Source organism: Pleurodeles waltl, chromosome 2_2, assembly GCF_031143425.1.
Source record: "Pleurodeles waltl isolate 20211129_DDA chromosome 2_2, aPleWal1.hap1.20221129, whole genome shotgun sequence".
In the NCBI taxonomy this organism is placed as follows: Eukaryota; Metazoa; Chordata; class Amphibia; order Caudata; family Salamandridae; genus Pleurodeles; species Pleurodeles waltl.
Window position 1 is genome coordinate 1,069,906,552 of NC_090439.1, and position 13,214 is coordinate 1,069,919,765.

The 13,214-nt window shown below is 45.1% G+C and overlaps 1 protein-coding gene across 1 annotated transcript in view; it reads right to left on the minus strand.

Annotated features, from left to right (window-relative positions):
* TRAPPC9 (trafficking protein particle complex subunit 9) overlaps nucleotides 1–13,214 on the minus strand; it is a 2,294,541-nt gene that overhangs the window by 2,146,251 nt on the left and 135,076 nt on the right. The window lies entirely within an intron of this gene.

A 13,214-nucleotide genomic window follows, 5' to 3' on the forward strand; every position in this document is an offset into this window, starting at 1 on the left:
TTTGTCCATTGGTACATTCAGGTGTCATTCACATTTTGCTTCCACCCAGCACAGCATACAGCATCCGCCGACTGTCAGGCACAGCGAGTGACAATAATTTTCCTGATCGCGTGCACAGCTGGCTGATACGGAGCTACATCCGTGTTGGGGCAGGCGTTCCTGTCCCACTGGCCACTCCTTCATGTTTGCCACTTTTTTTTGCATACTGAATTTTTGTTTTTTGCTTGCCCACTTGCCAAGACCAGACCCGTTGACCTTGCCAGTGCTTCATTAGTATTGAGCCCAGTATCGAGATCTATTTTTAGGTATACTCTTTATGGTCCTTGCTAAAGTTCTATTCTTTATAGTATCTCGTTTAATAAGCGTTTTTGAACGATGACTTTAATGTGTGGACATATATACTAAGCGCGACCATTCTGACTTTAAATAAGGTACTCCTCCCCCCAGGGGTTCCTAGCCCTGTCTGCTACTTCCCTAGGAGCCACATCAAGTCATAACAGACCGAGAAAGCTAGACTTGCCCTCTCGCTTTGTGAGTTCGGATGAGGCGCTGTTCAAATAGGATCTCGTTCCTTATTTTATTTTTTGGGAGATAACTGGCTATGAAGAAACACTTTTCTCCAAGGACAGGGAGAAAATACATGGAATATCCTCCCAGGAACAAGTCAATAGAGTCAAGAAAGTCATGCACAGTAAGAGAGAGACAAAGATAGGAGAATACATCTTTGAGAGGGTTGAAAAGTGCTGCAGGACAGTCAGGTTAGCCCCAGGGTGCTGTGTAGGGGAAACGCGGGGACAGAGATCAAACAAGTGGACAGTGGACAAAGACAGCGATGATGCCAAATACTCTGCGACGCGGATGTAGACGTCTTATGCAGGCTCAGAATACGGGCCTCTGATGGAGCTGCTTGTATTACGGTTTAACTCGTTTTTTTTGTAGTTCTCCAGCTACAACCAGAGGCCGGTGGGACGCAAGAATGACGCAACTGTGAGACATACATAAAACCATCACTCCCTCCCCGCACTCCACCGCCCCCAGCTAACAAGAGCGATGATAATAAATAAAATAATCCGGTCAGCAATGGGAGATGGTGGAGACCATCAGTGGGGGCCATCTCAAGGTGAACCCGCCCCCCTCGGAGCTCCCAGGAGCGGGTCGTTGGTCACTCTGAGAGGTAGGATTGTGTGAGGTGGAGGATTCAGAAGTATTTTGGACAGGTAAGCTCCCTAAACTCATGAGCCAAAGAGGCTATGCATTGGTTCCTAACTTTCTCAAATTGAACCTCTCTCCCCTTCAAGCCAGCCAAGATTATTTTCATTCCAAGCAGCTTTCACATTCAAGTGAGCCATGCATTTTCATCCCCCAGTGGGCACGGAGTAGCTAACCAGCAGGCCCAGGTGTTCAGGTGTCGGGCGGCCAGCTGCTTGATGCTAGCCAGAGGTGCAACCAAATTTAAACTGGACGCAAAGAGAATTCAGAATATCTGGGCTGACTTGCTAGGGCTGGCTGTCCTTGTCATACTACCAAATTCTGCCCCTGTCTTTCTGTGGTCGAGTATTGAAGTATCTCAGAAATTGTTTAATGAATTACAAAATACAGTCCGGTACTCTACCTAAAATGTCAGAAGCAACGGGTCTGTGGATGGCCATCGGAGAATTGATTGTCTTATCTGACGTCTGTCATTACTGAGCACCCAAAATACTTTGCTGGCATACTCATGAAGCAAGCAGCTGCAGACTGTACATCAATACCCCACATCTTGGGCAGCTATGGTTGGAGAGTGGTGTCTACTCAAGCTTGGGTAGTAGGCATGGACATATTCTAGACACGGTGGATGCCACCACAGCTACCAACAGAGAAATGCAATCAACGGCACAAAAGTGGCAACTCTTTATAAATGGTTGGCATTCTGGTGTAATAATGCCCAGCCCTGATATAATGCTTGCGTTGGCAAACCACTGGCAATTCTTAGCATTTATATAATATGATCATACTGTTGTCTGAGGGCTTGGCCCTGTAATGCTGGTGGAATCTGTCTGCAAACACTCACCCATTTATCCAGCTATACATTAATGCATACACTCACGTCTTCAACCTATCCACTCATCCATTCACCACCGACTCGTTCTCACATCCATGCAAACTTTCCAATCTGTGAAGAACCGCTTCAACTTAGAAATGAGCCAGACCGCTCATGTGTCAGGATACTGTTGACAAAAGTATCGTTAGACATAAATACTTCCTTTAATATTGTTTACAAAATATACCATAGGGAATACAGTTTCTACTGTTACCTTCAATGGGGCAATACTTTTTGTAAATGATACAGAGGACACAATATTTTTGTCTGGCGACCGTTTAGCGACGTACTCTAGACTCCTTTGCTTTCCCAATGTTTGTTCTTTACAGCCAGAACTCCCCATTCATAAGTGCTCCGGCGGCCTGGCTTTTCTTGTGCTACTGTTATTTCATTAAAAGAATTAATAGCGCAAATATGGCTGATCAAATTGTTTACCTGCATTTGTGCCAACCTCTAATGTGCAGCCTGCCTGCGTGGGAGTTGCATTAGCCAGGAAAGCAGAAAACAAGATAAAAAAGGCAGAGCTGTGCGTTTGTTAACATGAAATCAGGCACAAGCCATCTCAGCAAAGGAAAAATAGTCAAATCCTGGAGCAGGGAAACTTAAAACACCTTGTGAACCCGTGCAGGTGAAGTTTCAGATGTTTGGCCTGCTGCAAAGCTTGAACTATTTCAAAGTCTATCTTCGTCTTTGCGAATGTATCTCTGCATAGTCAGATCAGGTTGACTGAAACGAGGCCAGCCATGCTGGAAATTGAATGCAGACTGTTTTCTGCAAGCTTACTCTTAGCAGAGCTTTTCTACAGACAATGGCATTTCGCAGTAAAAGAAGACCAAGGGCATGATTTAGAGATTGGTGGACAAGTTACTCCATCACATACGTGACAGCTATCCCATCTGCCGTAAGATCCGCCCTACAACTACTGCCAAAGGCTATAATGCCCTTGTAATACAGCGGACCGGACATCTGTTACATTTGTGACAGAGTAACCCATCCGCAGAACCCGAATCTGTTACATTTGTGACAGAGTAACCCTACTGCAGAACACTAATCTGTTGCGTTTGTGACAGAGTGACCCATCCGCAGAACTCTAAATAAGGCCCCATGGCTCTTATTAGGAGAGAATTTTGAACTCTTGTCCTCCTCCACAACCGGCAAGTTGATGTCAGCACTAATAGTTTCCCTAGGAGCATCAAGATGTCATACAGGCCATGAAGGCAGACTTACCAGCTCCTTCATACGCATCATAGCTCCTCACCTCAACATCAATATCAGGCCACCAACAATATTCTTTTACCCACTTTCTAAAACAGTTAACAATACTAAGTGTTTATTATACAATTCCTCAATTCTCTCTTTACGCCATACAGAGAGCACAATACCTATGCCTCTCACCCATCGTTCACCATTCTCAGAGCAACCATTCCTAACTTCCAAAAAACTGCAAACTTCCATAATCAAAACACGTTTAGTTGCCCACCCAAACACTACAAACTCAATCACTAGTCCCATCAGTTTATACTTTTAGCACGCTTGCTCCCATTCATTCAGACGGATGGTCACGCCTTCAGTATCATACAATCATACTGCACAGTCTTCCCAGCAATCTTTTGAAACTTCGACCAAGGGCAAAGGCAAGTGACTCGGGAAGTCTTCAACTCTATTCTTTACGCCTGGTAGGTAATGGATCTTGTTATTGAAATTGAATAGTCTTGTGGACATATGGGCAGTTTGGGAGTAGCAAAGAGTAAAACCTCTATGGTCAATACTTTGGTTAGTGGTTTCTGGTCACACGTAACCAATACTTACGGACCCTAAATGAAATGGCAGAAAGTTCCAAAACCCCATACCACCACCTTTTTAATTACAGAACATTTTTCTTTGGAGGGTGTGAGCAATCTTGTTGCAAAGGTAATAGTCACTCCATTTCCATTGCCTTCTTTTTGAGAAAATACACTCTCTGTTCCCTTAAAGCTAGTGTCAGCAGTTACAATGTTTCTAGACGTGGGATCATATCCATTAACAGCCTTAGCACTTGCAACGTCCTTTTTGATATCTTTAAAATCATCCTGGCTTAAGCCTTAGCAACAAAAGTGTATGCACAAACTTTGTGTAGAACTTGATCAGCATTAGGCAGGACCTACATTCATCTTTATTAGTAGGGGATGGAGTGTCCTTGATTGCTTACAGGGAATCTTGCTTAGGGTTTATCCCTATTGTACTAATCTTATGGCATAAACATGCACGATTTGGTACAGCTCGCTCATATTAATAGTATTTTGTAGTCAACCCATGCTTCTCCAGTATATTCAAATCAGTTCTTTAAAGCATGTTAGGCTGATCTTTAGGTGCCCCCGCAATCAGGATGTCGTCCTGGAAAAAAACACCTTTTATGCCCTTGAATAGCTTTGACACCAGCCACTGAAACACTGCAGCAGCGGATGCCAAGTCGAAAGGCATAGAAATTCATTAGGAACATCCCATGGGTGTGAGGAACGCACTATGGGCCTGATTACAACTTTGGAGGAAGGTGTTAATCTGTCCCAAATGTGACGGATATACCACCAGCCGTATTATGAGTCCATTATATCCTATGGAACTCGTAATATGGCTGGTTGTATATCCATCACATTTGGGACGGATTAACACCTCCTCCAAAGTTGTAATCAAGTCCTATGTTTTTTGAAGCCTGAATGCAGACACACCTAATAGTAAGCGGATGATAAGTCAACTGAGGCAAACCATTGTATACCTTTGGTCATGGTGAGCATTTCAATAATACATGGTAACGGGAACTTCACCACCACTGAGATTCCTCACTGTAAAACACAAATTACTCTTTCCATTCTTTCGTCTGGCTACGACAATAGGAGCAATTTACTCTGTGCTTTCAATTGATGCAATAATTTTATCATTGAGCAATACATCCTTTTGCTGATTGACTTCTTTCCTACTAACTAAGGGCATATTTCTTATCCTGAGGGTTTGGTGGAGGCACCCTTCCTTGAAACAATGTGGTGATAACCCCCTTTAGTCCTCCAATTTTTCCAGATAAGACAGCAGGGAACTCCTCTTTCACTTTATATCCCACGTTGGTGCTTTCTCCCTGCCATTAACTCGTGTTCTGGTCTATTGGGGTCTAGAATGATGTCCAACATACGTTGGACCATCTAACCAAGGTCAGAGGGTACTTTCTCAGCAATGTACAATGTGTCTATTGTCCTTTTATTTTGTAATTCAAAAGGCAAAGTTCTAAAGAAATCGGTTCGCCCAAACACCCTTTTGACTTAATATCTGGAGGAAACAGCTCATTTCTTAACACATCCTAAAAAAATTCTTTCCAAACCTAAATGGGCACAAACGTGTAAGGCAGTGCTTAATTTGTAAATAAAAACGTGCCGGTGCCCAAAACTCTCCTATGAAACACGCGGCTGCTGCAATTAAATGTGCAAACACAGAACATCCAAGCAGTGTAATCCTAAAGCCTTCTCAGGCCTCTTTAATCCATTCACAGCCACTCCCTGCCTCCTCGGCTCACTCTTGCAGCTTTCTGCTCTCTCCCTTTCAACGCTTTTTCGTTTCTCTCTTCCTCTGCCTTTCCCATATGTGTCTTTTGCTCTCAGTAAATGCCTGATGCAGAAAACTAAGCTCCGGCCCTCAAAAATAAGTACTGGTTCTCCGCACCGGAAACAACATGCACAAATTAAGCACTGGTGTAAGGTGAACCCAAATCTGCTACTATCAGCATCCTCACTCCTCCCAAAACCATTTCACAAACTAGTTTGTTTTTAGCATCCTTACTAAAGGTACAAACACAGGCTTGACCAGTTTCCACACTCAGCACACCTCACATCACTGTGCTGGCTCGAGGCGGTACTTGGAAATGGTTTTGCTCACAGATGTGCACTCTTCACCAAAAGCGAAAACCAGACTCTAACACATAGATTCAGACATCCCACTGCATACGAAGTGGTGCCTTTTCTGCAGGTGGCCAGCAACCAAATTACTCTCTAGCACATCCGGACTTCCAGGAAGCTGAGGGAAGAGAATAAAACTTAGGTGTACCTTTCCAACGGTTCAGTTGGAAGCCAAAGCTAACATTAAAAGGATGACCACTCATGTATAACAACTTCTTTAATGCAGCCCTGACGAAAAGCTCCCTTCTCCAACAACTCCTCCTTCAAAAACAAGCATTCCTGAGTGACATCATAAAAGAATACCCTGTCAGGCACACGCTGCCGACAACGCCCCAGCCCTTAAAGTTACCTCAGAAGTTGGAGGTGTTTTTTCATAAAAATCCCTAGGCGCCCTCTTCGGCCTCGAGTAATCCCCCAGTGTCTAACGGGTTGACCTGAGCCAGACGCCACCAATTGAATTCAGTTTACTCCATTGTGTTTTGTGGAGAGCCACTGGTGAGTCGGAAGCATGGCATGCTGTCCTCTAGGTCGGGTTTTCACCAGTGGGCCGCTGTCCTCCAACCTTCCTCCGCACCGAGTTCACAAATGGCCACACCAGCTTCCTCGTCCCTGTTTCTTTATCAGCAAGAGGATTAGAAGGGGCTTTGACTCAAGGGTTGTAGTTCCTCAAAGAGAGAAACCTGGTACCTCTCCTCATCACCTGGCGCCCACCTTAGAGCAATTATTCAGGCCAATTGTGTATCCTCAGGGAGAGCACAAGGAGGGTGACTGAACTGTTCAGCCCTCAGCGCACCCTTGCAGAGTAGATTGTATCCAGTATTTAAAAAAGGATACATGCGTCATAAATTGTAGCAAAAGTCACAATCTTCATGCATTTATGGCAAAGCATACAACTCTGTGAGGTCAACAAAACGAGTACAGCTATGAGCACTGACAAACCCTTAACTACGTGCTGACCACGGGCGGTAAGGCTCATTGTTTCTATCCTTAATTTGTTTGTTGAAGAGACTGACCAGCACACCGCGCCTTATATTACCAGGCACCTGTAAGTAGCAACAATGTGTTAATTTGCCGAAGGACCGGTGAAAAAATGACAATCCTAAAACGGTGCGTGAGTGCTTGAGCTCTTCTGGATGGTCCTACTATCCATTTTTAAGTAATCCCTCTATATTGCAATTATTTATTTATTTTGTTGTTGAAACATCTGATAGGACCAGGACAAATGCGACCTTTCACTCCATCTGCCATAATGTGGTTCATGCACCAGGAGCCAAAGCATACAAACCACACACAACAAAGCCTTTAGGACATTCAATGTCAGGAAAAGCAGGTCATCGCTTCATGTCAATGGGGATAAAAAGACAATCTGCAGGGGTACATTGACATTATTCCCAAAGAACAACAATCAGAAAACGCAGCAGAGTTCTAGAACAGGAGTACTTGATTTGTGAAACTCTGTCAATGGCATTTACAGAGAATCAAAAATGTTCACAGACCAAGCCCTGAACCAAACATGGCTGTCAAATCAAATGTCTGTTTCAGTGATCAAGCATATTTCTTGAACCACAGAGCCTCAGTTCATATAATCCAACCTCATTAACAAAGATCAGATCAAAAACCACTCGTCCTGCTTCACAAACTTCTAAACAATGACAAAACATGTTAAATATGTAATAAAACTGACAAATTAGGAACAAAGTATGTTAATGGACATTATGGTTCCATCATTTAAAAAAAAAAAAAAAACACACACACAAAAAAAAAAACTTAAATATACCAGTTTCGATCACCGAGACCACTATGTGCAAGATTTCTGGTTGTCGGTGTCTCTGGAGAATGTATGAGAAGCACTGCCCAGGAGATATCTGTAGGTGTGACATGCTGGAATGCAAGGTTACTGGAATGTAGACATCGGTTCTGCACTAAAATATTCAACGGTACCTGGAAATGTTCAATTGTAACCAGTTCTGTAAAGACTAAACTCGATTACACATGCGCGTGCGCTTCCGTGCTCAGGGACGAATGAGCGCGTGTAAGTGGCGGGAAGAGTATTCTGTGGCTGGTAGAGTTGAAGAGCGAGATGGAGATGGACTAATCAGTGAATTCCTGCTTGCTGCTGGTAGGGTGTTCATAAGGAACTTGTGACGATGTAACTTGTTCATAGGTACTTTTCCACACAGAGCACAAAACGAGATAAAGGCACAAAAAAAAAAAATTCTAAAAAGAAGCCCATACACTATTCCTGCCTTTTAAATGCCAGCCAGCCCAAAAGACAAAAAAAGGAGTCGCCTGTTAATTAAGAGAGAAGCTCCAGCTCAGGAGAGGGACTGACAGCAGGAAGCTTCATAGGTACAAACCTTCAAGAAACGTTTTGCAAGCCACTGCCACAAGAGGTTGACGCTGCTCCAGTTGGGAACTGAGGCAGCTTGAGCAACATTCAGTCCTGCAAGTGAAGAAGCTGCTAAAGAAGTGTTAGAACCTCTGGTGGAGCAGCTGGATGGAAGAGTGCACTCCAAGAAAGAACCGCCTTCGGTCCCTGGTGGGGCAACGAGAGAAGCAGCGGTGTACTGAAAAGTCTTCCAGTGCAAGCTACAGAGACATGATGTTCTAACGATGCTTACCCAGACCCCGCCATGACCCCGCCATGACCGAGCGTCAGCAGGAGCTGCTGGGGAGGAGCCTGTGAATGGGGAGCTGAATTTCACCTGCACTTCATTGTTAGGCTGGCACAGGAGACCCCACAGATACTCCTGTGGTCACAAAGGAGGCTGGCTGGAGGGCAAATTATTGTTCTGTACTTTGGGATGCAATTTGACAGCAATACTTGGGTTCCTGAGCCCCACTGGCTCAGTATCATATTGGGTCCGCTCACTACTGTGACACGGTTGGGGGACTTTGCACGCCCATGGTTATGTGCCGCACGGTTCATTTTGAGAGTGCGTCAAGATATGCAAGAGAAGGAACTGAAGTGGTCATTATGTAAACATGCACTGTATTCTGGTGAAACTATATCTAGAAACGTTGAGCTATGAAAGAAATTCTGTTTGTTCTTTATTAAAGAAATGTATTTTGCCTCAGTTCCGCTGAAAATTATACAAATGTTTTGTCTTTTGAAAATGTAATGCACTTGTAGGTTTTATAAGGTACTTTACAGAAGTTCATGATATTTGATGTTGAGAATTATAAGACATTAAAATGCATTTATTATTGTTTTAAAGTATTCCTCGTAAGTGCAGCTTAAGCTCAAAGGCATCACAACACTGCACACAAAAAATGACAACAGAGGAAAGAACGGCCAAAAAGATCCACATAGTACCAATGAGCGTCATCTATATACAGATACCAGAAATTATTGCACAGCAAGACAAACAGCTGACAAATTCCAACATTAAAAAAAAAAAGATTTTAAAAAAAATATCAACTCTGACAGTTTAAGAACTGCAGCGTTTTTTTACTTTTTATGGAAAAGTATCAATTAATGCTTCATTCTCAAAGAAGCTGGTTGAGTTCCAGGGTACATTTTAGCACTGCCTGTTAAGTACTGCTTTACATTTCCAGACAATATAAAACCTTTGAATCTAGTCTCAAAACATCACCATTTCTTTTGTGGCCAAGTCTTCCTGAAATGTTCAGCTTTTCTGCCAAGGAAGCTGTGGTTGCTAGACAAACTGTTTTAAAGCACTGACAGGCTATTTAAACCTCAGCCTGCACTCTTTGGCAGCCAATATAACCTTTGAAGCCCAGGCGTAATGTTATTCAACTTGCCAGCCCAACAATCAGCCGGGCTGTCGCTAGTGGGAGTAGCAACACTTGAGGCGTGGGGGGATCTGCAAAGTACATGAAGGGCCACCATCTACCACTTTTGCTGAGGGGGAACCTTGTAGCTCGCCCCCCCCGCATCACGGGGCATGCGGGGGGCTTATGTTACGTCACTGGCTGTAGCATGCAGCACTGCAGTGCGAGATATGTGAGAGGTGTCAGGGAGGCCTGATAGCGTGGCAACATGGCAGCCCGCACATCTGCCCCGAGGCCCGTCACAGGAAGAAAATGGCGGACCTTTCCTCAGGAGTAGGGTGACCAGATTTTGAGGAACAAAAACAGGGACAGCTCAGACATAAAAGAAGGACTAAAGACTTACTCTCACTTTTATATCTGGTATGTCTCGTTTTTTGCGTAGCTTTGTGAATGTGTGCCTATACGTGTGCGTTTATACACGCACACACACACACATTTACAAGACTACACATATAAAATTAGCTATGGCTTGACCTCCCTTAAGGGCTCCCCGTGGTCCCTATATATATATATATTTTTTTTTTAATAAAAAAAAATAATAATCAAAAGCCCTTTGCGGGCTATGTTGGACTGCGAGGGAGCCCTCAAGGGCTCCCCTGCAGTCCCTACTTTCTTATTTAATTTTTTATTAAAAAGCCCCTACTGGTTACCTGGCACTGCAGGGGAAGCCTTCGGACTTCCCCCGCAGTGCCAAAGCCTCAGCAAGCACAGAACTGCTTTGACAGCAGCTCCATGCTCGCTGAAGCATTTCATCTCTGTTCTCTGCACGCGGGCCACCTGTGGTTCCATGAGGGGGGCTGCGTGGCCCCCCCTCCAACAAGAACTTAGCCCTGGGGTGTGGTGGTCCCATAGGGACCCCTTTTATTTGTTTAACATTTGCCCTGCGGTGTGGTGGTCCACCTCGATTTTACGAGCAGATCCACTGCGTCTCCACTCGTAAAAATCAAAAACATGTTTTTTAGCCATGGGGGGTCTCTCTTTGGGAGCCCACCACCAGAGCTACGAGGTCAGGGTGTTGGCCCCTTTTTTTTTGGGGGGGGGGGGGAACTCAGTTGAAGCCGAGTCCCAAGATGGCTGACAACACTTCAACAGCTTCTGTTGTTGAAGTGCTATCAGCCAATCAGATCTCAGCACGAGATTATTAGGGGTCGCAAATCCTTTGCGCCCATAGATATACAAATTTGTTTTCCCCTTAATTTCTCAAAAACCAATTAACAGAATTACACCAAAACAAAAAAACTCTCTTTCTGGACCAGGACCTACCTTCCTGCCAAATATGGTGTAATTATGTCCAGTAGTTTTTGAGCTATCGCTGTTCAAAATGAATGGGGAAAACATGTTTTGGGACCCCCCTTTTTTCTCGGCCTCCCTTGATGGATCATCCTGAAATTTTCCAGGGAGCAGCTGACGGAACTGGTGAACTTTTTGGGAACTGAACTGCCGAATGTTTTGGGAACGGAACTGGCAAATTTTTGGGGAACGTTTTATGAAGATTCGTCAAGCAGCGCCAAAGATATAGGCACGTAAAAAAATGCTTTTGTACAAAGAAACTAGGTTGTAATTTTAACTACCTAGTAGCGACTGCCACTAGGTAATAAATATAAATATAAATATGATGGCAGTCCCCAATAGGTAGTTATAGTTAAGACCTTGTTGCCACAGGAAAAGCGTTTTTATTTTGCTAATAACTTTGGCGCCGTTTAAGGAATCTTCACAAAAAATGTTAAAACTAGTACACACCTGAGGTCAGCTGCTGTACTAAAAGTTTCAGGGTGATTTGTGAAGCGGGTGTCGAGGAAAAGAGGGGGGGGGTCACAAAACGCGTTTTCCCGATGCAATTTTCCATATGGAATGTAGACAACTACACCAAGAACCGCTGGACAGAATTATACCAAAATTGGCAGAAAAGTAGCTCTTAGTCCAGGAAGAGCCCTTTATGTGATTTGGTGTAAACCTGTTCAGTAGTTTTCAAGTTAAAAAAAAAAAAGAAATGTGTATATCTAGGGACGAGGATCTTCCACAGATTGGACAGATCTCATGCTGAGATCTGATTGGCTTCCAATACTTCAACCAGGGAGTGTTGGTAGCCATTTTGGGACTCGGACTCAGCTGAGTCCCAAAAAAAAAAAAAAAAAAAAAAAAAATTCAAATAAAAAGAGAAGGGGGCAGGGTAGGAATACCCTGACCCCCTAGGCCTAGTGGTGAGGTGTCCTCCCCCTCCCCCCAGCCAAAAAGCATTTATTTTTCGACTTTTTGCCACAAAATTGTGAAGGATCAGCAAATCTCTGCAAAAATAAATAAAACAAGTATGGTCTCTTGTGCTTGTTTAAAGCTTGGCTCCTGGGTGGGCCAGGTCCCAGGGGAAAATTCAAATAAATATATTGGGGAAGGGCGCACATAGCCATTAACGGCCCTGTGAACCACTACCTCCCCGGGCCAATGCCTATCTTTATAAGGGGAGGGGGCGCGCAGCCCACCTCCCGGACCCCAGGGACCGCCACCTCCCTGGGTCAAGGTCTATCTTTATAAGGGAAGGGGAGCCGCACAGTCCCCTCCAAGACCTTTTTCAACCTCAGGACCACCACCTTCCTGGAGCCCCCACCTTGGGCCGTTGTTGGATCCTGGGACCGCCACATCCCCAGGATAGTCTGGGCAATTTTAAAAGAGAGGGCTGTGTGGCCTGCTCCCTCCAGAAGCTATTAATGGCCTGGGGGAAAGTCACCCCCAGCGCCAGCACCCTAAGTGCTGAGGTATCCACTCTTGGGACAAAGATGTTTGCTTTCGCTTGGCGGGAGCTTTGACAGCTCCCACCAAGTGAGAGCAAACAGTAACGGGATGTCCGTCACCGTTGTGATGCAGTAACCCGGCCGCCGAGTTCTAAATCAGGCCCCCAAGTCCATTCCCTGTGGCCTGGAGCAGGAAAACTGCTCTCGTCTGCTGGGTGCAGGCTTTCCATCTGTTTCCCTGCCCACTATCAAGTGGCTGGAAAACAGATGAAAAAAATGCTCTGGCACGCAGGGAACAGCATTTTTGCAGCTCCCTGAATGCAGGAGCAACACCGGCTCCTGCTGAAGGCGGGGAGCCAGCAGGAACTGCAGGGCATTCAGGCCCCCCTTGCAACCCTCAACAGTGCACACTGGGTGCCGTGGGTGGTGGCAGGGCAACCAGCATGAAGTGCCCGGGCCCTGGGGTACGTTGTCTTCGGGGACCAAAATCAGCCATTGGAGGGGGTCCACGCAGTCCCCCACCCCTTACAGTAATTTACCAAGCCACAGGGGATGGGATCCCAGAGGTCAATATCAGCCCGGGGAGAGGGGCTGTGCACCCTCCTCCCCTTTTAGTAACTGGAAGCACGCTGGGGGAATGTGGTCCCTGAGGCCATAATTGGCCAGGGAGTGGGGCTGTGTACCCCCCCTCCAATG